Genomic DNA, 26,703 nt, shown 5'->3' on the forward strand with positions numbered 1-26,703 from the left:
CGCCTGGTATTTTCTTTAGAGCCGAGTAAGTAGATTCATAGTTTTCGTTACCCTAGAGAGCCCCTTTTCATCATAAAGTCTAATAAGAAGGCCCCAGACATAACTACAGTGTCCCAGACTGCCCTTTACACTAGACGAAAGGTAAAACGAGCCGATCAAGTAACAAACTACAAATTGATGCAGGCAGTGAGAACAGAAGCCTGGTTTTCTGCCCTGTGCCGTCTGCAGAGAAGTGGAGAATATGGTTAAAAACACTGGCGGCAGCCAGTTACCGGAATAGCTAGCACTTCCAGGAACAAATGCATTCCTAATGAATTTGTGGACACTGCATTTACCGCAACAACAGCAGGTTTTCTCACATATGCACTCCCCGGCACCCGCCTGCACAGGGCTTATTGACCTTCTGCAAACACTGATGGAAGAGGGGGCTGCCAGAGAGGGAGAGGCAGAGAGCCATCCAAAACATCTTGGAAAGGCCTCTGAGAGAATTTTTTAGTGTTTAGAAGACATACTATTCTTCTCTCTGCCAAAGTTGTTGGGTTTTTTTTTTTTTTTTTTTTTTTTTTTGGTTAAAAAATTCAAAGACTGAAAAAAAAAATGGTTTTCTAATGACATAGTCACACAGTCCCTTCCAAGACCCACAATACCTGCTAAGATTTTATTTCATTCTAAGGCAGCTCAAGTGTCTTGACTATAGTATAAACCATACATTTGATTGATTGAAAAAAGCCCCCCCTTCCATGTTCATTGACATGCTTTTATAATCTTCCTGTGTATTAAACAGTAGGCCTAGCATGGAGGTACCCTCCCACAGGGTACAACCTTACCTCAAGACTGAAGTTTGAACCTTAGAACTAAATGGAGAGAAAATACAATTTTTATTTTTTCCATATCTGGTTGTAGCCAGAAGAACCACAGTCATCAGTGTTTTTAGAAACCTCAGAGTTACTGGCTGGTTCACCACTGGTACTAAAGGCAGCTCAATACATCCTATGAAACAAAAAACTACGAAGTTCATATTGGAGGAAAGATTCTTTATGAGTCAAAGTAACTCTTTTCCTGGGAAGTGTTTCACATTTTTACACTTGACTAAACTGGCTAAGGTATAACTGATCAAATATTACCATTTTGTTCTCCTCTGTGCAGGAGCTGACCACCCTAGAATATATCCCACTAACTGGAATAAAAAGTTCTTCTGGCAGAATACTCTAACTCAAAACTGGCATCCATTTGCCTCTTCTTTTAGGCAGTGAAATTAAAGTAATTTATTAAATTACTTTAGTAATTTGGCCAAGATCTGTTTTATCTGTGAGCAATAAGAGAACAACAGTGATATTAATTGCTGTGCTTCAGGTAAATTACTCATAGTGGTCATTACCACTATATCCTCCGCCCCACCCAAAACGGAACACGAGTAGGGATAATGGTGCCATAACATATTGCAACCAAACTTCAAATCCTCAAGCAGCTATTCTGCATATGGATCTGGAGTAAATAAATTATATAATCGCCACATTTTTTATTTCATTTTACCAGTGTTATTACTAACTCAAATAAGGACCACATTTGATAAAGTCTTGTTTTAATGACCAGCTCCAGACATCAGATTTATGGTATTCTGGTTGGTTGTGGTTGGCATTCTATATCTATTGAATAAATGGTTTTATCCCCAAAAGATTGGGTTGACCTACTGATTTGAAACCACTTCTCACCAGCAGCGAATGGTGGCCATCCAGCTGAAATTAGAGGCATTGAAATAAGCCTTTATGACAAGCGCAAGGAAGAAATGATCGGTCAGACAATCAAGACTTGAAAGCGTCTGAGAATCCTAGAACTATAAATAACTAAAGGCACTAGCCACCATGTGTTTGCTCCAAATATCACCAGTTTCTGTGTAACTGAAGAACAGTGGTATCTCTTTTTTCTTTCACCCTACCTGCCAACTTATTTGTCCATTTGTTTTCTTGTAAACCAATGGTAATCAAGGCAAGTGAAAATGTGAAAGTTAAATATGTTACTTTTTAATAACTGACCAAATTAAAAGAGAAATATACCTACTGGAAAACCATATAAATGATGGTTTGAGACTTTGCATTTCATGTGTATGAGAAAACTAAGAATATGATACCTTGACAGACCTGTCCTTCTTAACATATTTCATTAAATCTAAAGTCACTTCTTTTTAGAAGATTTTGTGCTGATAATTCCCCCTGACTCCAGTATTGATCCACTTTGGGAAGTTTTTTTGTTTGTTTGTTTTGTTTTTTTGTCTTTTTTTGTTTTTTTGACCATGTAGCAGTGTGTCTAGCATATGTTACGTTCATTTGTACTTTTTGATGTTTCTTTAAATAAACTTACTGGCAAAATTATTATCTGGCCAAATTTTGTTGTGAGAGACTGTTTTTTCTGTAGTATCTGCAAAAGATGGAAAAGATAAAAAAGATGAGCTAGTATCAGATGACACATGGCCTTGAATAAGATATAAAATGTTTGGACTTTATAATCTATCAGGAGGAGCTTTTGTAAATCACTTCTACTTGCGCCCCACTTGCAAGGTTTCTGATTCTACTGATTGGAGTATTGGTAGTAAACAAACAAACAAACAAACACCTCTTCCATCTACTGATCAGGATCCCAGAAAAAGGATTTAAATGAAGAAGATTTAATGAAGGGACAACTTGCAAAAGTGTAAGCAAGGTTAATGCAACAGACTCAGTGTTAAGGAGAAGGTAGCCAGATATTAGTAATATCTGGAATCCATTTGGCCTCCCGGTAGGAGCTATAGTCAGAGGGACAAAACTATTGCTAGAGATGTGATTCCCAAACAGAAAAAGACTAAGATCTGCCCTTCCTTTAAGGAAAAAAAAATACATTGATACTCTCCTCCTGTACACTGGTCTTCTGTCAGCGTCTTCCATTGGCCAAATCCTGGGAGAAACCAGTGGGCAAGGGAACCTAGATGGTCTACTCAGTGGGGGTTATCCTCCTGGGGCATGAGACAAAGTAGAGAACGATAAAGAATATATGGGAGAGTGGAGCACCTGGGTGGCTCAGTGGGTTAAAGCCTCTGCCTTCGGCTCAGGTCATGATCCCAGGGTCCTGGGATCAAGCCCCTCATCTGGCTCTCTGCTCAACAGGGAGCCTGCTCCCCCCTCCCTTCTGCTGCTGCTCTGCCTGCTTATGATCTCTGTCTGTCAAATAAATAAATAAAATCTTTAAAAAAAAAAAGAATACATGGAAGAGGGGAAATGGAAAATAACAAGTGACTCTTCTGTACAGTCAAGTATGAGAACTGCTGCTGTAGGTAGTGGGGAGGCCAGGTTGCTCATAGGACCACATAATCACAATAAAACATGAGATAGAGCAAACTTTGAGAATGACTTGTCCAACACCTTCATTTTCACAGAGAGTGACACTACACATCCATTGGCACAGAGTTAGAAAGCCCAAGATTCAGGGGTATGGGTCCTCCACATTATCAAACACATAAGTGGAATGATGAAAACGATATTTAAGGAAAATTAATTTTGCAACAATGTACCAAGTGTTTTTAAAGAGAAAAGATATTAGAGGCAAAGACAGACGTTTGGAAAGTGTAGGTCTGAGTTTAAGGGTGAGACTTTAGGATTCTAAACCAAATGGAAATTGAAATGGAAAGGAGAATACAAGTACTACCAAGTGTGCAAAGTTGTAAATTGCTGTGTGGATGAGAAAGGTGAGTGAAAAAGCCTGGAATCAAATATGACTTGGATAATTCTAATCCAGAACAATAGGAAAGAGGTGGTAATAGTAATAAAATGAGGACAAGAGTAGAATCTATCCATTAAGAAAAAAAGAAAAGTTTAGCTCTGGGTGGGCCAAATTAACAGAATATATGAGGTGAATAGTCCGTTATGAGTTGGTGATATGGGAACTGGAGTATGTGGTTAAATATACACTATACATGAAATATCTCCAATCTTAAGATATTTCTAGTTACTGAAATACCTAGAGCTCAATTCCTTCCCATAAGATACTGTGCTCATAGGCAGAAAAGATCCTAGAGCCGTGTTAAAAATTTTTATTCATTAGGGGAAAAACATGGGCCTGTCCTAGTATTTTTCATCCCTAGTTTCCTGGACTGAGTGACTTATATGTCTTTTAGTAAGTTTCAAGAATATTATATTCTTAACATTTGATGTTGATACATGTGTGTAGGTTTCCAAAAAAAAATCCAAATAAAAATACATTTGTCTATTTCAGATTATGATAAATATACATTATATTTTACATCTTACTTTCCTGTCTTTTGTTGCATGCCAACAAAGGATGATTCTGTGTTAAAAAAAAATAAGAACTTGACTAAAATTAAGAGATATAAATGATGTATATTTAATTCAGGCTGAGTTCCTGCCATCTTGATAAAGGGGTTTCTAAGTAAAGATGGTCATTATAAACAATCTCAAATTCTTTGGAAAAATGTACTATCAAGGGAGAAGTGTATTTATCATTCAATCTCTGGATATATTAATTTATTTTGATATCTGTCCTCCCAGTCAAATAGGCTTATTTGTTTATACCCCAGATACTCTATTCAGACCAAATGGAAGTTAATTATTTCTCAAAACTAGGTAGTCATTTAGGACCGATAAATTACACCTACTACTGACTTTTATGTTTTGCTTTACAACTCCTCCCTTACAGTTTTATTCTCTGACCCTTTAAGAATGTTTTTTTCTGAAAACATAGTAAAGTTTTCAAAAGATAACTTCTAAATATAGTACCACTCTGTATTTCTTTTCTTATTCCACCACCTCACTTATTTACTTATACCAGAAAAAAAGAAAACTAAATTTTAAAAATTCTAACTTCAGTAAAATTCTGAATTTTAAGTAAATCACTCCACAATTTTTTAAGTCATTCTAGTATGGAATAATGAAAATACTAATGGAAAAATGAGGAAAATTTATTTTAGGTAAGTCTTACTAAGTAGTACAAGAGTATTTTCTTTTTTTTTTTTTAAGAATTTATTTATTTATTTGACAGATAGAGATCACAAGTAGGCAGAGTGACAGGCAGAGAGAGAGAGAGGAGGAGGAAGAAGGCTCCCTGCCGAGCAGAGAGCCCAATGTGGGGCTCAATCCCAGGACCCTGGGATCATGACCAGAGCCGAAGGCAGAAGCCTTAACCCACTGAGCCACCCAGGTGTAGTTTTCTCTTTTTGCTGGTAGGTGTATTTCTTTGAAATTGATGGAGAAGTCTCTTTAAAGAGTTACTAACATGTACTTCTTTTGTTTACTAAGAAAATAGTCATGTTCCTTATCAGACTTCTTAAAATCTCCGTAAAACCAATGATAAATTATCCAGACCTAAGAATTCACTCTCCTCCTTAAGCAGTATAATATATTTTGCATGCTTTACTCAATTATATTCAAATACAGCTTCTTTGATTTAGTTAAAGTCAACGTTAATCTGTCAAAACATAGACTTCCATTCAAGTTTTGCAGAAATGCTGAACATACGAGGGCCTAAATTTTTAGGCTCTCACTTCAACCTCTACTGAGTCCGTAGTTTGTTACTGAAAGACTAATGTTGGCATTTGTAACCCATATGCCATCTTGGTATCATGGTAATAAACTCTGAAATGTCATGAATTGAAGATCAACTTTATTTTTGGAGGGAATTCTATTATGCTTTTTGGTAGCGCTGGAGGTTCTGTGAACTAAGGGAAAAATAATCTACATTACACTAATTCATATTGCACTGTCAGCCACATTACTTTGAGACTTTACTCTCAGTTTCACACCTTGTCCTATTTCCAGATGAAGCTGACTTCTGAAGAAATGCACAAATTTTCTAGTCTGCCCACTCCTCAAGGGGTAGATGATAAATAAAATCAGGCAGTGTGATTTTTCTATTGCCCACTTCTAAAGGTTTCCACACACTCTTGGAATGAGACACTTTAAGGCACAGTGTTTATTCTTGCTTCATGATATTTATATTTGCATGATGCTATAAATATGAATTCAAATGCATTTTTAAACAAGCTGATGAATAATACCGCCCAAACCTTTACATTTTAGTTTTTAGAAGTGAGATGTCATAGTCTAACGTGTAAAATCCAAATGTAGTTTGTAGGAGGCAAGAAGTGAAAATGAGTAAGGATTTTTTTTCAGAATGGAAAGTCCAAATGACCAAGTTGCTGACCAGCTGTGCCCGTTTGTAGGTTTTACTCACAGTACAAAAAAAGTTTATCAATTCAGTGTTTTTTGATACATGCACATTAAGTGTTTCATCAATCATAGGGTGGTTACCCTCTATGTCATGGGCCATTATCAGTGATCAGTGTAGCTAAGGGTTAGGAACCAGTCTCAAATTCCAGATAGAATATTGTTTTGATGGCCCATCTTCCACATACTCAATTTCTAAATGTTGAGCTTGGAGTTAATGAAAGTTTGGGAGTGGGAGGTAGAGACAGTGGGAACAAAAACAATCCACGTGATTCATCATTATTTTTCCAGTCCTCGTGATCATTTTGCTATGATGTATCTGCACGTTCTCCATCCATCTGCCCTCAACCCTGCCCATTTTCTTTGAAAAACTTGTTCCTTTCATAACATATGTTTGAGACAGTCGTTCTTGTGTGAAAACCATTGGCTGTGTTACACTGGAGCTGCAAACCTTGTCATGATCACCAGTATGAGTCTGGATAGAGAAGAACCTTCTATAACAGAGAGAAAATATGGTGCCATGAAGAAGACAGATGTGTCTTTCTCTCTCATATAACTCTGCAGGAGAAAATAGTCAATGAGCAGCTATGACATGGTAATCCAGGACCCAAGCTGGCAGGTTGACACTGCTTTCTTTATCATGGGGCTTCTATCTGGGGTGGAAGAAAATTTCCTGTTCTTGCCTTTTGCAAGAACAACCGATGGGAGAAGACAGAGAGGGGGGAAAAAGGTGACACAGACATATTATTTTTAAGGACAAGACCTGAAAGTTATACATATTTCTACCCATATCCCACTAGAAAGAATTTAGTTACAAGATATAAGAAGCTAAAAGGGATGCTAAGCAATAGGGAATGTAGCTGGGGGGTCATGCAGGGAGGGTCTATCACAAAAGGAAAGAACAGTCGAATGGGTAATATGAGAAATTAACAAACTCTTCTACAATAACCATATTCTAGCCAACTGAGCTAATATACTAAATGTAATATGTAATACATATAATCGCATAATATAGTATGTACTGTAGGAGGCTATTAAATAAAATAATTTGATAAAAAATGAGGTGAAGTTCTACTGAGAAAATACTGTCCTCTTATATTAGTACCAAACATAATAATTTTTCTTGGTACACGGCCTTAGAGAACTAAAATTATGTGTGAAATAGTCAACATCTGTAAAGTATATGAGAAATCTATTTCTCATCTATTGTGAACACGTGTCCTAAATTTCTGGTTTTCTGGATGAAGAGGGAAAAGTTTATGTACTTGGAGTTTCCAGAAAATTTACACAGCATATTTTAGTATCTCAATGTTCTATATCAATCATTATGTCTTAATACATTCTTCCACTAGGATGGATCTATTTAACACAATTTGTCACTGGTTGGTTTTTCTATCAGTAGATACTCTTTACCACATTTAAGAATGACAGGTAAACAAAAAGTCCCTCAGAGTAATAACCAGTTAAGTGTTAGTGAAAATTATATACCTAACTGGAATGGAGTAGAATAGTTCATGGCACTTTATCTTTCCAGGTTTTCATTGATGAGGGCAAGGGGGAGGTATGATAATCAAGGAATAAATGGGTGGAAGGACAGATTTAAAGGGGGGGGGGAGGAAAAGGCTTTAAGCAATGCAAAGGAAAAGCACTCATGTCCAGTCTCCCAAACAAGAAACCTGAGTGTACTCCTCTTTTCTTCCATTTTCCCTCAATCTCTAATTCATTATTAAGCCTTAGTACACAACTTGCTTAAATACCTCAGCTCTAACTCTTGTTCTTCTCCCAGTGTCACTAGTCTATTTCAAATATAAGTCATTGTAAAGAGACCCTTAACTAATGTTTCTGCTGCTCATCACACATTTCTGGACCCAACCCTCCAGTTCTGCTATGCTCTCCACTCTCCACATGCCATTATTCCTCCAAATGCATGTCTGCTCATGCCATCCCCATAAAGTTGTCTAAAGGCTCTCTATATGTTCAGAATAAAATGTTCTTATCTCAGCAGTGATGGTCCTTCATAATCTGGCTTGTGCTATCTATTTAGTCTTATCTGCAGCAGCTTCTAAATGTGTCCCCTCCAACAAAATAAACTTACTTGTTGTTCCTCGGAAGTGTCCTACAGGTTTACATCTCTAGGTCGTGAATAATGTCTCCACATTGTCTACCTGTCTTTTTCAACTTAATCTTCAAACTCATTTTAGATCTCATTAACAAATAAACAAATAGACTTTCTTTGGATAATTTTCTATATCCAATATAGGGTTAGATACTCCTCCTCTGAGCACCAATTATATCCTATTCATATTATATCCTTTTATATCCAATTATATCCAATTATAACCAATTATATCCTTCATCGTACCACATATTTTATGGCATCACTCCATATTAAATATGATATGATATGCAATGGTCTTCTCTAGTCTCTGTGTTCCTTGAGAGCACAGACTGTCTTATCTCCATCTTCCTCACATCTAGAACATTTATAAAAGATAAGAGGTACAGTTTGAGGGTTTGTCTGAAGTAAGTAGTTGATAATAAGGAGGATAAAAAAGTGTGGTGAAAAAAAACCAAAGCTGGAGGCGTCACAATGCAGGACTTCAAGCTCTATTACAAAGCTGTATTTATCAAGACAGTAATGTACTGGCATGAAAACAGACACAGAGATCACCAGAAATGGACCCTCAACTCCATGGACAACTTATCTTTGACAAAGCAGAAAAGAATATCCAATGGAGAAAAGATAGGCTCTTCAACAAATGCTGTCAGGAAAATTGGACAGCCACATGTAGAAGAATGAAACGGGATCACTTTCTTACACCATACAGTAAAATAAACTCAAAATGGATGAAAGACTTAAAGGAGAACACAGGCAGCACCCTCTTCGACCTGGCTATAGCAACTTCTTGCTTAGACACATCTCCAGATGCAAGGGAAACAAAAGCAAAAATGAACTTTGGGGACTTCAAAGCTTTCATACAGCAAAGGAAACAATCAACAAAACTAAAAGGTAGCCTACAGAATAGGAGAAGATATTTGCAAGTGTCTTATCATATAAAGGACTAATATCCAAAATCTATAAAGAACTTACCAAACTCAACACCCAAAGAAAAATAATTCAATCAACAAATGGGCAGAAGATATGAACAGACATTTCTCCAAAGAAGACATCCAAATGGTGAACAGACACATGGAAAAGTGCTCAACATCACTTGGCATCAAATCAAAACCACAATGAGATACCACCTTACATGGGTCAGAATGGCTAAATTTAACAACTCAGGAAACAACAGATATTGGCAAGGATGTGGAGAAAGGGGAACCCTCTTTACACTGTTGGTGGGAATGCAAGCTGGTGCAGCTACTCTGGAAGACAGTACGGAGGTTCCTCAAAATATTAAATAGCATAACAAATATCATGGAGGACAAGGGGTGTTAGAGAGAAGAAGGGAGTTGGGGTAAATTGGAAGGGGAGGTGAATCCTGAGAGACTATGGACTCTGAAAAACAATCTGAGGGGTTTGAAGTGGCGGGGGGGTGGGAGGTTGGGGTACCAGGTGGTGGGTATTATAGAGGGCATGGATTGCATGGAGCACTGGGTGTGGTGAAAAAATAATGAAAACTGCTTTTCTGAAAATAAATAAATTAATAAAAAAATTAAATATAGAACTATTCTATGACCCAGCAATTAAAGTATTAGGCATTCATCCAAAGGATACAAACACAGTGATTCAAAGGGGGCACATGTAGTCCAATGTTTTTAGCAGCAATGCCCACAATAGTCAAACTATGGAAAGAACCTAGAATTGATAAAGAAGATGTGGTAGGACAGTTGGGTGGTGGTTCAGTCAGTTAAGCATCTGCCTTCAGCTCAGGGATTGAGTTCTGCATCAGGTTCCTTGCTTAGTGGGGAGCCTGCTTCTCCCTCTGCTTGCTGTTCCCCCTGCTTATGCTCTCTCCTTGACAAATAGATGATAAAATCTTTTTTAAAAAAAGAATATGTGGTTTATATATACAATGGAATATTACTCAGCCGTCAAGAAAAATGAAATCTTGCCATTTGCAACAACATGATGAAACTAGAGGGTATCATGCTAAGTGGAATTTAAGACACAAAAAGTATGAGAATGGGGAAAGGAAAGACAAATAAGACAAAAACAGAGAGGGAGACAAGCCATAAAAGGCTCTTAATTCTAGAAAACAAACTGAGGGCTGCTAGAGGGGTGGTGAGTGGGATAATGGGGTAATTGCATGATAGGCATTAAGGAGGGCATGTGCTGGAATGAGCACTGGGTATTACATGCAAATGATGAATCATTAAATTTTACTTCTGAAACTAATACTACATTATGTGTTAATTAAATTGAATTTAAATTAAAAAATTTTTTTTAAAGTATGGTGATATTTTAAAGCTTTGCAAGCACTTTTCCTAGATTTAGATAAATGTATTAAACATATATTGCATGGAGCACTGGGTGTGGTGCATAAACAATGAATCCTGGAACACTTAAAAAATTAAATTAAGGGGAACCTGGGTGGCTCAGTGGGTTAAACTCTCTGCCTTTGGCTCAGGTCATGATCTCAGGGTCCTGGGATTAAGCCCCACACAGCAGGGAGCCTGCTTCCCTTCCTCTCTCTCTGCCTGCCTCTCTGCCTGCTTGTGATCTCTGTCTGTCAAATAAATAAATGAAATCTTTAAAAAAATTTAAATTAAATTAAAAAAATAAACACTTTATCAACTAGTGATACCAGCTAGCATATTAGAGATACAATAGAGAGTTTTGAGCCCCAAGAAACCCACATAAATTGTATATTCACTTGCAAACCAACCACCATATTATCTATTTGAATAATTCCTTATTTTTTATGAAAGCAGAAAAAAGCAAAAGGAAAAACCACAAAAAAGGACAGGAATAAAAATATCCTGTTACTACTCTATTTAAATGAAAGATGAAAGATGCTGAAGAAGCTGAATGTGAAGGGAACAAAAATTAGTCCCTTGGTACAGATTCCTACATGGCACTGTAACTGGGTTTTGGATCATGTAGTCAATCAGAGAGTCAGCTAAATACCAGTGCAAGCGACTCTAAGGACTTCCTTCATTCTATATGTTTATGTCAGGAAAAAGCCACATGAGCAACACATTATCTAATCATAAAAATGAGAGATCTTGATCAAAGTTCTTTTATAGAAAAGTATTGCATATTATCTATTTAGAAAAACTATTTCTAAATACTGAAGGCCTATTTGGAAAAATAGTTAATATATGGTTTCATTCCTACTCTACAAAAGAACTTACACACTCTCCAGAAATTCACTATATTAAAATTTGCCCAGTTTGAACTATTTCTGCCTCTGAGGAATTTTTTTTTTCTTTTACCTTTTCACTCTCTAATTCTGCCTAGAGTAAAATGTGTTCGTATTAGGGTGAACCAAGATTACCAGGTCATCTAAATAAAACTATTCAATCAATTGGGTTCAGTGAAATTTCTACTAATTTAATTATTTTCTTTCTTCAATTTCTTCTGGTTATTTAGTAGAACAACTACTTTGTTTTGTTACTAGAATTTACTTAAATTGTCAGCTGATTTGATGTTACCTACATAGGGACAAAGCTAATTTTGCTGGAAGCATTCTAGTAAAATTGACAATCAGTTTTACTTTTGTTGTTATTACTGCTCTTTTCCTTAAGAAACAAATATTGAATGGATACTAGTTATAGAGTCCTTTCCCCTAAAGAGAATTTCTATGGATTAGGAGAAATTTAAGAAGTCAGTAGCTTCTAAATTGTATTGCTTTTAATTCCTGTTTTTTAAAAAAAGGAAATAGAATTCCTAAAATAACATTGTATGCAAAAAAAAAAAAAAAAAAAAAGAAGAAGAAGAAGAAGAAGAAGAAGAAGAAGAAGAAGAAGAAGAAAAGGAAGAAGAAAAGAATTGTATTTGATAGACTAAGGAAACTCCTGGGTTGATCAGTTCTTTCCCCTGAATTCTTTATAAACTTCCTCTCTGTACCACTTTCTATTTGAAATAAACATTTACAATAGATATTGAAATAGTTCTTTGACATTCTTGAAAACAACCTCCCACCTATTTTCCTCTTCCTCTTTCCTTTTCCTTCCTCCTTTATCACGTCTTCTGTTTTGAGATACCTCATTCAAACATGAAAATGAATTCAAACACTTTCGTGGGTCTTCATATACCATTTTCTCAAAATGAAGGCCGCTTCTCTATAAAATAGTAGAGTTAAAACTACTAATCCAGAAAAATCTTGGTTTACATTAGGAATGGTACTTGTTTTTATTCTTAAAATAATAATATAGATTGTGGCTTATGGATATTTGAAAGAAAAAAATGTGTTGTAATTTTTATCAGGACTTTTGTGTAACCATGCTTTGTACTTTCCAGAATCATATTGGTGTCACAAAACTCACATTCATTCATTTATTATTTCTGTTTTAAATCTTAATGTATGACTAAAGTTCTCCTTCCTAATCTTAACCCATAGTACAAAATGATTTGGTTAGCTCACTTCAAGTTACTACAAAATCAAAATCGTTAAATACATCTTTCTTCTTTCTTTTCCATAAGGTTTCCACTCATAGTTGTTGTATCAAACATGGTATAACACTAATGAAGTAAATGCATTATTTAATTTCATGACATTTGACTATAACAAGATACTGTTGTATGAACACATTATGTCAATCATCAAGCTCTATATAAATGTTTGTTACTAGTATTAGTCTTAATGTTTGAGTGCCCTGTGGGTGAAATACCTCATCAAACTTAACTCATGTACAGACCTTTTCATACAACTCCTACACCTATTAGTTGATATCAGACAACTAAGTGAAAAATTTAAAAAACAAAATTGTAACTCACATTTTCTAGGATTTATAGAATGCATGTAGTCACATTTAAGTGACTCCCAAATCATGTGTGTTTGGTCCCTACCTTGCTGATAAAGGACTTCCAAACTCTGTCAAAGTCTTGCCCAATTATATACTTAGTAGTTCACATAAATATTTCCCAAGAGCTGCAAACATTTCTATCATATTCTTCTGCTCTGCTATCACTCTCCCACGGACTGCACTTCCCATGAAGTTATAACAGTAGCTCTCCACTGATACTAACTTTTTGGTGAATAACATCCCAAGTGATTTGGTACTTATAAAATATAAGCCAGTACATAGAAATAAAGACATGTGTGTATGAATATATTTGTGTGCATGTTTGTATGTATGTATGTATGGGTTTTTTTTATTTGCTTATTTTAAAATATCTGTAATTTGTTTATTGATGTAATAGATCAAGAAATTCTTCCATGTGCTTACATATATATTTACCTTACCTTTTTTGGTATTATTTGCTAGTTTTTAGAGTTGTATAGTATTCAAGGAATGGCTATACTACAGCTAGTTTATCCAGTCTCTTGTTGACAGATATCTGCTCCCAGGTTTTTAAAAATCGCTGTTGTTACAAACATGCTCTAACTTATATCATGTACATAAATTGTTCAATATTTGATTAGATCTAAGTAAAGTAAATTAATAGAAGTGAGATAACTAGGTTAGTATCCACAACTTAAATTTTGGTAGATTTTGCTAAATTTCCTAAACAAAGTGAATTAGAGTTTATTTTTCTGCACTCCGAACAACAAACTCTCTCTATGCACACACACACACACACACACACACACACACACACACACACACATACACATCAATATAATCAATATATCTTACTACTATTGAAGGAATTATCTTGACCATTGTTCAAAATAAGCTGTTTTCATTTTGAACTTTTGTCAAAAGACAACTAATATTTATTACCCCCCCAAGACTTATGTTAAATTTTTCTGCATGTAGAAAGATGTTAATTGATCTTTTTAAACCATTACTATATTTGGCTTATCATTATGCAACAATTTAAGCACATTCTCGTTTACTTAAAAGCAAAGTATTCACCTCCCTGCTCATCCAAACTGCCGAAACTGAAGGTATGTGTTCTGTTTTGACACTACTTCTTAAGGCAATTAGGCCTCGGAGGAGGAGGTGAAGAGAAGGTCAGTGGAATTTTCCTTCATGTGTGTCTGTTTATCATTGGAACAAGCTAAGTTCCTGTTATGTAGAAAGCTTGAATAATTCTGAATTTTGCTATGGTTATGAACTGGGGCTGTTATGAATCGTTCAGTCTAGAGGTTACAGTAGCAGCCAACTTAACGGCCTGTGGTTCCTTCATCATTCATAAAGCTTTTCAAAACTTAAGACAAATCCTTTTCCATTCCTGAAGACCAGCACCCTAAATACAGAATGTCATTTGGCCTCATTCTAAGTTCCAAAAACATATGGACTATTTAAAGGGAATCAGCCAGAAGTAAAAGAACAAACTGTGCCAGAGTCCTTCGAACGAACGGGAAAAGAGAGGACTCTCAGACCCATTGCATATTTTCCCTTTATGTCCTTTATTTATACTCTGAATCTGCTCATGGGTTTTGCACAGGTATACAGTAAAATATATTAGCATGCATTTTCTACCTCTCAGTGACTGGAAGGCTGACAGTACTGTAGCTTACAGAAGAAACAGACAACTGAGCAAAGTGCCCAGTGCCAGCAGCTAGGACACACACACACACACACACACCTGCACAAATGATAGGCTATTGAGACTTACTTATTCAGGGTATTGTTTGGAGGATAATTTGCTATTCTTTACTTCCATTTGCTAATATAGAAAGAATTTGCTCTGTCAATCAATACTATATCACTTAACACTCACTACAGTATTGTACCAGATTTCAGACATTCTTCTATCCAACTTGTAAGTTTTGCCTTATCCAAAATAGAATTTATATGGCTATCCAATATTTTTCTTTACATTGACTTACATTTTTCACTTAAATGCATTTATTTATAAGAAAATAAATTGTAACTAGTCTACATTAAAAACTAGAATCACTGATATGCAAAGGAGGAAAATAAAAGTAACTACTCTGAAAAGAGAATAACATTATTAAATTCTAGCAAGGTACTATTTCTGCTAAAGGCACTGGGCCTTCAATATTCTTTCTTGTTCAAAAAGAAAAAAAGGGATTCAAAGATAATTCAAAAAGGTTAAATTTTTAATCATGTAATTCATATGTTTTCATGTCCTTGCACCACAACAAATCACTCCCTGGATCACGAGTGGTAAATATCCACAAATAGGAAACACAAGAGTTTATCTGTGTGAAACTACCCTTGGACCCCAAATAAGATACAAGTTTCATTTACTGATATATAAAAGAAATACAGTTTATGTGTTATCCCTGTGAAGCAGCATGGTAGAACTTATTCCATCAGACTGGTATTAAAACAAAATTCTTACTCTATTTACTAACTGGTACATCTTTCTGCATAGGAAAATAATGAATTTAGTTATTTTTGAAATAATACCCACATATAGGGTAAAATATGAAAGTCTGTGTGTTGGTTGCAATTACTGAACTGATACATATTTAGACCGTATTTTCATTTTATCAGCTTCTCCTCTTGAAAGGAAGTCCACAAGTCATCAGTGGCATATAAATGGAAAACATCCAAATTTGAGTTCTTCTCACCACTCAGAAATATCATGCCTCCCATGTAGTCAAGAGAGGTAAGAAAATCTTGGTATTATTTATTTCTAATTTTCTCCTAGAGGTTTCGCTATTTATTCTGTTGTCCAGATGTCATGCCGTCCAGGTTTAGAAGCCCAAGTCAAGGAAAGAGAAATCTTTGCTATGCTGAAGATCTAGAGTCAGGATGAGAAAGCCATGTATTGTTCTCTAGCAGCCAAAGGCCAGTATCAGATATTCCACTGAACAAAAAAGCTACTGTGGACTTTGAGTTTGTCACTTAAATCTTAAAAATACTTTTTTTTTTAATATAATTTTTTATTTTTTATAAACATATTTTTATCCCCAGGGGTACAGGTCTGTGAATCACCAGGTTTACACACTTCACAGCACTCACCAAAACACATACCCTCCCCAATGTCCATAATACCACCCCCTTCTCCCAAACCCCCTCCCCCCAGCAACCCTCAGTTTGTTTTGTGAGATTAAGAGTCACTTATGGTTTGTCTCCCTCCCAATCCCATCTTCTTTCATTTATTCTTCTCGTACCCACTTAAGCCCCCATGTTGCATCACCACTTCCTCATATCAGGGAGATCATATGATAGTTGTCTTTCTCCGCTTGCACCTCACACCAGTCAGAATGGTTAAAAATACTTTTTAAAAAATCTGTTTTCTCGCCCAACTCAGCACATAATCAGATCCCACAGGTAAGTAGAACCCCAGCAGTCAAAGAAGTTACATATACTGTTCTGGGCAAATTCACTGCCCCCTATTTCAGTTGGAATTGTTATTTCCACAATGAGAAACCACTAGAAATTTATATTTGGATCTTCATAATCTTACATAAGTGATCAGTATACTCTGTTCCCTTCTTACTCATCTCCTTTGTTCATTCTTATTAGAATGAAACCTCTTAGTAAACCTCAGCATTCCTGGCAGGTGAAAATGTAGAATATCTATCCAGATATCTTCATGCCAGAATTACACAAACTATATTCATCAAACTGAATACAGATGGCAAATATCTTCTCAGTATATTCTTTCCAAGAATGCAAGGATGATACATTCCCCAAGTCTTTACACACATAGAGGATGACTTTCATCGGAATTTTGCTCCATTTACTTGATCAAGGAAATGCATCCATAAAAGCTCCCGGCCTGTTGCAATTGCAATACTGGTTGTGAAGGTAGTTTGGTTACTCGTGTCCTGAGTTGGCCTCATAACTCAACTTTCTTTCCTTCTTCTTCCCGTGCTTCCCAGTACTCTTCTCTGTCTTCCTCAGCCTTTATCTCTGTCTCCCTTATTTCCTTCCTTTAAATATAAGTTCGCTGAATGCCTGCTATATATGAGATGCTGTTGTACAAGGATTGGAAACTAATAGTAGGAGGTAGTGATTAAAGATAAACATTCTTCTTGAGATAGAACACCTGGAGCTGAAACTGAACTCAATTACTTAGTAACTGTGTTATGCGAAGAGAGTGGAGTAACGTTCTTAGTATATACCTAACTTCTGAGTATTTATGAAGTGGCATGGAAAGTGAGGTTTTTTCTGACAGTTGTTGGGTAGATTATATAAGGACCTAGGTAATATTCAGGAATCAGTAACTAGTAGCTGTTTGGCTAGTTACCACAATGAAGGGATTTATGTTCTCAGTATTATACCATAGCTTGCTTTTTACATTCATCATTGTTTTTGAGATTTACATATATTTACAGAAATAGGTCTAAGTCATTCATTCTCATTGCTCTATTGAATTTGCTATATAATTAAAAATATCCATATTTTTATTCTACCTGTTTGAATATAGAACATTTTATTTCCTCTTTTACAGGTGACCATTAAAATACTTAACAATGCCCAGGAGTATTGCTAGGCTTTCCTCCAAATAATATAAGGACCACAGACTAGCATTAACATGATATCTTCCCTCTCTTCCATGTTATTGTGTACTGGCATTTTAGCTCAATCTTTCTTTTGGTCACACAGTAATTATTGCTAGCTATAGTTAGGCCTTATTTGCATTTGCAAATATGTTTATAATTTTCCTTGCTCAATATTGTCTTATGTCTTATTCTTAGCTTTTGGGTTCACTCCTTTTTGATGAAGTATTTCCTCTACTCATTTTTATTTAATTTATTCTAAAATACAAGTTTTTCATATTTTCAACATCTCTGTAATTAGAATGCACTTTACAATTGAGGGCATATCATAGTTTAATTAAAAGCATTTTTTTTTCTTTTGCTGATACATGATATAATTGATAACATCTTAAATCCAGTGAAATATGGTAGTTCATTTAATAGGGGTCTATGAGCAGAATAACTCTCAGACTTTGTGTGTCTAAAAGTATCATTATTTCACCTTCACTCATTAATTCTGCACATGGAAGTTTAATTTGACAATCATTTTCCCTTAGCACTTTGAAAACACTATTCCATTTGTTTCTGGTGTCTATTGATGCTGTCAGTTTAATTGTCATTTCTTTGTAAGTAACTTATCTATTCTTTCTCATAGCTTTTAAGATTGTTAAGACATATATGAATCTGATTTCTCCATAAGACTTCTTTATTTCTGAATCCTGAAGACCATCCTGAGAAAGTGACAGATAAAAATTGAATATTTTAAAAGTACAGCAGTTGTGAAGATGATTATGCCAAAGGTGTGGCTGTGGTAATGGATGGTTGAACTGCTAGTTGATGAAGGGAATTGAACTTGCAGAGGTTAACAAAAAAGAAGAACTGGTGTATTGGTGGTTTCCATGTCCAGGTGAACCCAGAAATTACCCTGATAATGACAGGAGTTGTGATAAAAACTGATGCAGAAATAGAGAGGTTGAACTATTCAACGCATGAAAAATCTGAGAAGTCAGAAAAATCCTAGACAAAACATGAAGGGAGGAAAAGGTGATACAATTCTGATAGGAGTGTAAGGTTCAGGTTTTCTACAGTAGATGAAGGACTGATAGCCTCAGGCAGCATACGGAGGACTGAAACATTTTGACCTAGCTACTGATCTAGGACTTTCGTGCAAAAGACTCTTTAGGTGAGACACTTTTTATCAAGATTTTCTAATCCCAAATCTAGCACTTTGTGATACTACACAATGAAAGCTTTAAATGGGACAAACTGAAGCGATAACTATTCCTGATGTATTCTGTGTCTCTAATTTAGATTTAAAACTGAGAGGATTAAAGCAGCTATCTTCAGTAACAAAGTTTTTATTGGAATAAAGAATTCAAGATGTTTCACATTTCACAAAATTTGTATATTTTTTGTATTTTTATGAAATGCATATTTTTATTTATTTTTCTTTAGAGGGGTGGGTAGGGGCAGAGGGAGAGACAGAGACAGAGAGAGAGAGAGAATCTTAAGCAGGCTCCATGCTCAGTGTACACCCCACTGTGGGGCTTGATCTCACAACCCTGAGATCATGACCAGAGCCAAAATTAAGAGTCGGACGCTTAGCTGACTGAGCCACTCAGGTGCCCCATGAAATGTATATTTTTATGCTACTGTTTGATTTAGATGAGCTCACTTTAAGGAAAAATCACTTTAATGATTTACTTTGAGATGGTTATCCATGTAGAATACTTAAGTTGCTCTTTATATACTTCTTTGGGTGCATTTGCATTAATAACAGGATCTGTGTTGCATCAAGAGACCAGGGAAATAGAAATTATAAATACTATTACATTTCTCAACTTTCTGTTACTTTTGGCTCTTAAGGAATTTATGTCTAATCAAATGTGGGAAAATATTATGTCTTATACAGAGAACTTTTTCTACTCAAGAGAAGAGTCTATCCATGACTTAATTTGTTTTTAAGTCAATGGCAACTGACAGGGGTACAAGCTAGTGCTCTGTGGGTGCATTTTCTACTAAGTATATTCCTTTTCTCATTGGTGACATAAATTCTATTGAATATCATTTTCCAGAATATATTTATCTCTTTCACCTACTTTGAAAATGTGTTGAGGCATGAACTCCCATTCCTGGATGATCTCAACGGAAACATCACATGGGTCCCTTACTTCACACCTAGACACTTAATATGACTTTCAGATTCTAAAGCACCTGCAAATTCTAGTTGCATTCAAAGTGTTATCAGTAGATATATTCACCAGCCCTGACCTTTATATATTCTCTAGTAACTCCTAGTAATTCCCTGAGCTAATACCAAGAGTGTATAAATAATGAATTTTGGAACACTGAAAAAAAAAAAAAGCTGTAGGTCTATTAAAAAAAATAGGTATCTAAAAGAGATATTGAATATTTTAGCCAAACTCTTAAATATTGTGTCATAGATCACTTTTTCTTCTCTGTTTACATTTATACTCAACCATAAAAGAACAAAACTTTGTCATCTTTATAATCATATCTTCTCTTGAACAATATATCCTGTACAGATTTGTAATCTTCTATCCACTGAGTTAAAATGATTCCTGTGTTTTTTTTTCCACTGTAATTGTAAATCCTATATGTCCTCTGCTAGCATTCTCAACCTTATTTCTTTATACATATTGAACATATGGGATGAATTTCCAGTCAAAAATAAGCACAAAGAAAATACAAGGTAGATGTAAGAAAAAATGATGGAAGAGACAATATAACCCTACACAAAAACCAATGCTATTTATTAGAATTATCTATTTCTTCTCAGTGAAATAAGTCAATCAGAGAAAGACAATTATCATATGATCTCTCTGATATGAGGAATTTGAGAGGCAGGCTGGGGGTGCAGGGTGGGAAAAAGGACAGGTGGGAAAGAGGCAGGTGGGGGGTAGGGAAGGAAAAAATGAAACAAGATGGGATTTGGAGGGAGACAAACCGTAAGAGACTCTTAATCTCACGAAACAAACTGTGGGCTGCTGGGGGTAGGGAGGAAGAGCTAGGGTGGCTGGGTTATGGACATTGGGGATGGTATGTGCTATGGTGAGTGCTGCAAAGTGTGTAAGCCTGACGAGTCACAGACCTGTACCCCGGGGCAAATAATACATTATATGTACAGTAAATGTTAATAAAAATAATTAAATAATTAAATTTTCTATGTCTTCCTGATTCAGTTTTGGAAGGTTATATATTTCTAGGAATATATCCATTTCTTCTAGGTTGTTCAGTTTTTTGGCATATTATTTTTCATAATATTTTCATAATATTTTCCTATAATCCTTTGTATTTCTGTGGTGTCAGTTGCTATTTCTCTTTCATTCCTGATTTTACTTATTTGAGTTTTCTCTCTCTCTCTCTCTCTTTTAAAATAAGTTTGGCTAAAGGTATATCAATTCTGCTGTCTTTTCAAACAACCAGCTCCTGGTTTTATTTATCTTTTCTATTATTTGTTTAGTCTCTATTTTGTTTATTTCTGCTCTAATCTTTATTATTTCCTTCTATCTTTGGGCTTTGTCTGTTCTTCTTTTTTGTAGCTCCTTTAGGCATAAGGTTGTTTGAGATTTTTTCTTCTTTCCTGAGGTAGACTTGTATTGCATATACTTCTCTTAGAACAGCTTTTGCTGCATCCCAAAGATTTTAGACCATTGTGTTTTCATTTGTCTCCATATGTTATTTTTTTCTTTATTTCTGGTTGGCCCAGAAATTTGCATATTATATAGGCTGCATGTATTTGTCTTTCCAGACTTTTTTCTTATGATCGATTTCTACTTTCATACCTTTCTGGTCAAAGAAGATGCATGATATGATTTCAGTATTTTTGAATTTATTGAGATTCAATTTGTGGCCTAACATGATCTGTTATGGAGAATATTTAATGTGCACTTGAAAAGAATTTATAATTTGCTATTTTTGAGTGGAATATTCTGAATATATTTGTTAGGTCCATCTAGTCTAATGTGTCTCACAGCTGCTGTTTACTCATTGCTCTTCTGTCTGGATGATCTATCCACTGATATAACTGAGGTGTTAAGGTCCTCTACTAGTATTGTATTATTGTTAATTTCTTCCTTTTTATCTGTTAATAGTTGCTTTATGTATTTAGGTGTCACATGTTGGACACATAAGTGTTATATCCTCTTACTAGATTTTCCCTGTATCATTATGCAGTGTCTCCTCCTTTGTCTTTTGTTATCATCTTTGTTTTAAAGTTTATTTTGTCCAATGTAAGTATTGCTACCCCAACTTTCCTTTTGAAGCCATTTGCATGGTAAATGTTTTTTGTCCCTTCACTTTTGATCTGCATGAGTCTTTTGGTCTGAACTGATTTCTTGTAGGCAGCAAATGGATAGGTCTTGCTTTTTTATTCATTTAGTCACTCTGTCTTTTGTTGGAGTCTTAGTCCATTTATATTTATATATATGTATATACATGTCATCTTTGATAGGTTTGTATTTATTGCTATTTTGTTGTTTTACAGTTGTTTTGTAGTTCTCTGTTACTTTCTTCTCTTGTGGTTATAATTATGTTCATGTAGGACATCTTATACATACAGCAGTCTATATTAAAGCTGATGGTTGCTGAAGTTACATTCTAAAAGCACTAAATTTTTATTCTACCCCACGTTTTATGTACATTATACTTTACATTCTTTTATTTTGTGAATCCCTTGACTGATTTTTTATAGATATAGTTGATGATACTGTTTTTTTTTCTTTTTGTTTTTATGCTTTAACCTCCATACTGGTTTTACAAGTGATTTATCTACTCTTTATTATATATTTGAATTTACCTATGAAATTTTTTCCTTTCATAGTTTTCTTATTCATGATTATGATGTTTCCTTTCCACTCAAAGCATTACCTTTAACAAGTCTTATAAGGCTGATTTAGTGGTGATGAACTCCTTTAACTTTTCTTTGTCCGGGAAACTCTATTTTCCCTTATGTTTTTTTTTTTTTTTTTTTAAGATTTTTATTTGTTTGACAGACAGAGATCACAGGTAGGCAGAGAGGCAGGTGGGGGCGGGGGGGGGGTAGCAGGCTCCCTGTGGAGCAGAGAGCCCGATGTGGGGCTCGACCTCAGGACACTGAGATCATGACACGAGCCGGAGGCAGAGGCTTTAACCCACTGAGCCACCCAGGTGCCCCTTCCCTTATGTTATGAGTGATAACCTTGCCTTGGTTGCCGGTTTTTTCCATTCAGCACTTTGAATACATCATGCCACTCCCTTCTGGAATGCAAGCTATTGCTGAAAAATCAGCTGATAGCCTTATGGGGTTTCTCTTGTTTGAAACTGGACTGCTTCCTTACACCATATACAAAAATTAACTCGAAGTGAACTAAAAACCTAAAGTAAGACCTAAAACTATAAAACTTCTGAAAGAAAACAGAGGCACTAATTTCTTTAGCATCATCTAAAGCAGTATGTTTCTAGAAATGTCTTCTCAGAGGAAACAAAAGCAAAATTAAACTAATGGGAGTACATCAAAATAAAAAGCTTTTCACAGCTAAGGACATCATCAACAATCAAAAAAGCAGTCTACTGAATGGGAGAAGATATTTGCAAATGATATATCTAATAAGGGCTTAATAGCCCAAAAGTGTAAAGAACTTACAAAACTCAGCACCACCCCCCCCTAAATAATGTGATTTAAAATGGGCAGAGGACCTGAATAGACATTATCCCAAAGAAGACATACTAATAGCCAACAGATGTATGACAAGATGCTCATCACTCATCAACAGGGAAATGCAAATCAAAACCATAGTGAAATATCAAACACTTGTTAGAATGGCTAGAATCAAAAAGATAAGAAGTAACAAGTATTGGTGAGGATGTGGACAAAAAAGAATCCTTGTGCACCACTGGTGCAAATGCATATTAATGCAGCCACTGTGGAAAACATTAGGAAGGTTCCTCAAAAAACTAAAAATAGAATTACCATATGATCCATTAATTCCTCTACTGGGTATTTTACCAAATAAAAATGAAAATAATAATTTGAAAAGATATATGAACCCCCATGTTTATTTCAGCATTATTTACAATAGCCAAGATATGGAAGAAACCAACTATACATTCATAAATTAATGGATAAAGAAGAATACACACACATACACACACACAGATACATACAATGGAATATTACTCAGCCATAAAAAAGAATGAAATTTGCAACAACAAGGGTAGACCTAAAGGGTATGATGCTAAGTGAAATAAGTCAGACAGAGAAAGACAAATATTATGTGATTTCTCACATATGTGAAATTTAAGGAAAAAATGAACAAAGGAAAAAAGAGACAAATAAAAATACAGACTCTTGAAGACAGAGAACAAAGTGGTTATTGCCAGAAGGGAGGCAGATGGGGAGACGGGTGAAAGAGATAAAGTGTATTAAGAGTATACTTATCTTGATGAGCACTGAGTAATGTATAAAATTACTTGAATCATTGTACATCAGAAATTAATACAACACTGTGTGTTAATTATACTTCAATTAAAAAAGTCAATTATTTTTCCACCTGTTGACTTGTTGCTGATGTTGTGTTATAAGTATTAGTGATTTTGTGTGCATTTGTGTGTGTGTGTAAACTTGCTAGCTAGTAATTACTTATAACTCTAAAAATTTATAGCTGCTCAGAATTATAAGAATAATACATTTTTATTTTAGAACACTTATAAAACCTAAGCAAACAGATATATAATCCTAAAACCCTAGAATAAGTATTGTTAAAACAGTAGTACATAAATTTGGCAATAAGAGGACATTTTCAAACTGTTTTTCATTATTTTATTCCTCTTAATAATGGTCTTGTCTATTTTCTCCTGTCATTAAATGTTTTTCTAAAACATTGTTTTATTATATACTTTGTATACTATATATGATGGGTCATGTGTTTTTCCTTTTTCCTCTGTATCAAGATATTCTGGTACCACAAGGTAAAGCTGAAAACTCCAGAGACACAAAACTCCAAGTTTAGTTTACCTTTATATAATTCACATACCATCTAACACAAATTATTCAATATTATTTATTTTTTCATAGTAAGAATACTTATTGTCTTATACTATAAGAATAATAGAATACTCTAATTCTTTTTCATTGAGATACTATATATATATATATATATATATATATATAGTTTCTCTATATATGTATACACACACACACACACACATATATATAAGCATTATTAGTAGTTTAGGTATACAATGCAATGATTCAATATTTCTATATATTATGAGATGGTCACCACAATAAGTCTAATTAACATTGATTACCACACAGTTATAATTTTTATTCTTACGGTAGAACATCTAAGATCTCTCTTGGCAACTTTTAAATACATAATATATATTGTTAACTATAGTCACCATGCTGTAAATTATATCCTCATAACTTATTTATTTTATTACCAAAAGTTTATGCCTTTGACCATCTTCTCCCTTTTCATCCATCTCCCACCTCCCACCTTTGATAACAACCATTCTGTTCTCTGTCTCTGTGAGTTCATTTTTTTGTTTGCTTTGTTTAGATTCTGTATATATGTGAGGTGGCACAGCATTGGTCTTTTTCTCCTTGATTTATTTCGCTTAACATAATGCCTTCATGGTCCATCCATGTTGTCTCAAATAGCATAATTAGTCTCTTTTCTAATACAGCAATGAAATAAAATGCTAAATTTTGTTCTAACAAAATATGTCGTTAATTATCTTTGCAAACTTCTATCAGTGTTAAAAAAATTAAGAGGCTCTAAGACATTTTAAGGTCAAAAATACCAATTTTAAGTAATTGACTTACAGCAGGATTTTCTTTAAGTGGGACTGTGACATTCATTTTTTTTTTCAATAAACTTTGTTTTGTCAAAATAACTAAAAATACTGCTATAATTTATTATACTGTAATGGTTTTTGAAATCCTTCCTATGTATGCGTTTCTGGTCAGTGAGATTTCCATGATATGAAGCAAAATACTGAGAAAGACCAGGGTGGCAGCCATGGATGTACACTGTTCAGGATCTACCTCAAGAGAGAATACGTATTCAGCTTCCACCTTAGCTTTGCTGAGGTTGTATTCTAGATGAATTTCTCGGTCTCTGAGGAAGGAAAAGATTCCAGTCTTGTTTGCTGAATGCAGCCAACACCAATGGTTCATTTTTGCTCTGGGACTACACATTGGCCTGGTTAAGACTTTCCAAGTGCTACATGGTATCTGCAACTCTCTTTACTCCAGTCTCATTTCTTTCCTCTCTTCTTTCATAGGTATCAAGCTAGTATCACAATCTGAAAGCCTTCCCTGCCTTCCTGCTCACTCTCCCCTTCACCTTTCACAGGAATTGCTCCCCCAAAATCACTTGCAGTTCTTATTCTGTCTTCCTATCTGTTTCTAGGGGACCCAAACTGATGCAGTTTTTACGTATCTACTTAGTTATTTATAATTACAATAGTCTATTTGTTGAGATACATTATCACTGCTTTTGCATACACTGCATTTATTATTTTGCATTCAAAGACAACTCTGACTACCTTAAGCAAATATCAAGAGGAAATTAGTATGAGCCAAAGAATGACAGAAATTAATTTTATCTCATCAACAAAGCTCACCCCAATAGTAAGTGAGAAATTCCTATCAATTGTTTAAAAAAAATGTTTTAAACAGATGTTTCTTGTTTTGGAAATTAAAAACTACCAACATCAGACCACAGTATAATGAAAAGGAAACATGATCCAGACCCGAGGGCTCAGCATCAAGAATTCTCTAGTCACCGCCCTAGTTGCCAAAATCTGAGAAGATACATTAGGAAATCCCATTCAATGCAGCCTCAAAATACTAATAATTCCAAAGGTTTTGTGGTCAAGGAACTCCTACTTCCTGTTGACAATTTGAGGAGGCTGCAAGGGCTTAGCAATATAAAATGAATCCTGCATGTAGCCAAATTACTACCATTATAGTGCTTTGGGAGGGTAAGAATATCTTTCAGATGCCTCCCCACTGAGATAGATTT

Source organism: Mustela nivalis, assembly GCF_964662115.1.
Source record: "Mustela nivalis genome assembly, chromosome: 3".
Classification (NCBI taxonomy): domain Eukaryota; kingdom Metazoa; phylum Chordata; class Mammalia; order Carnivora; family Mustelidae; genus Mustela; species Mustela nivalis.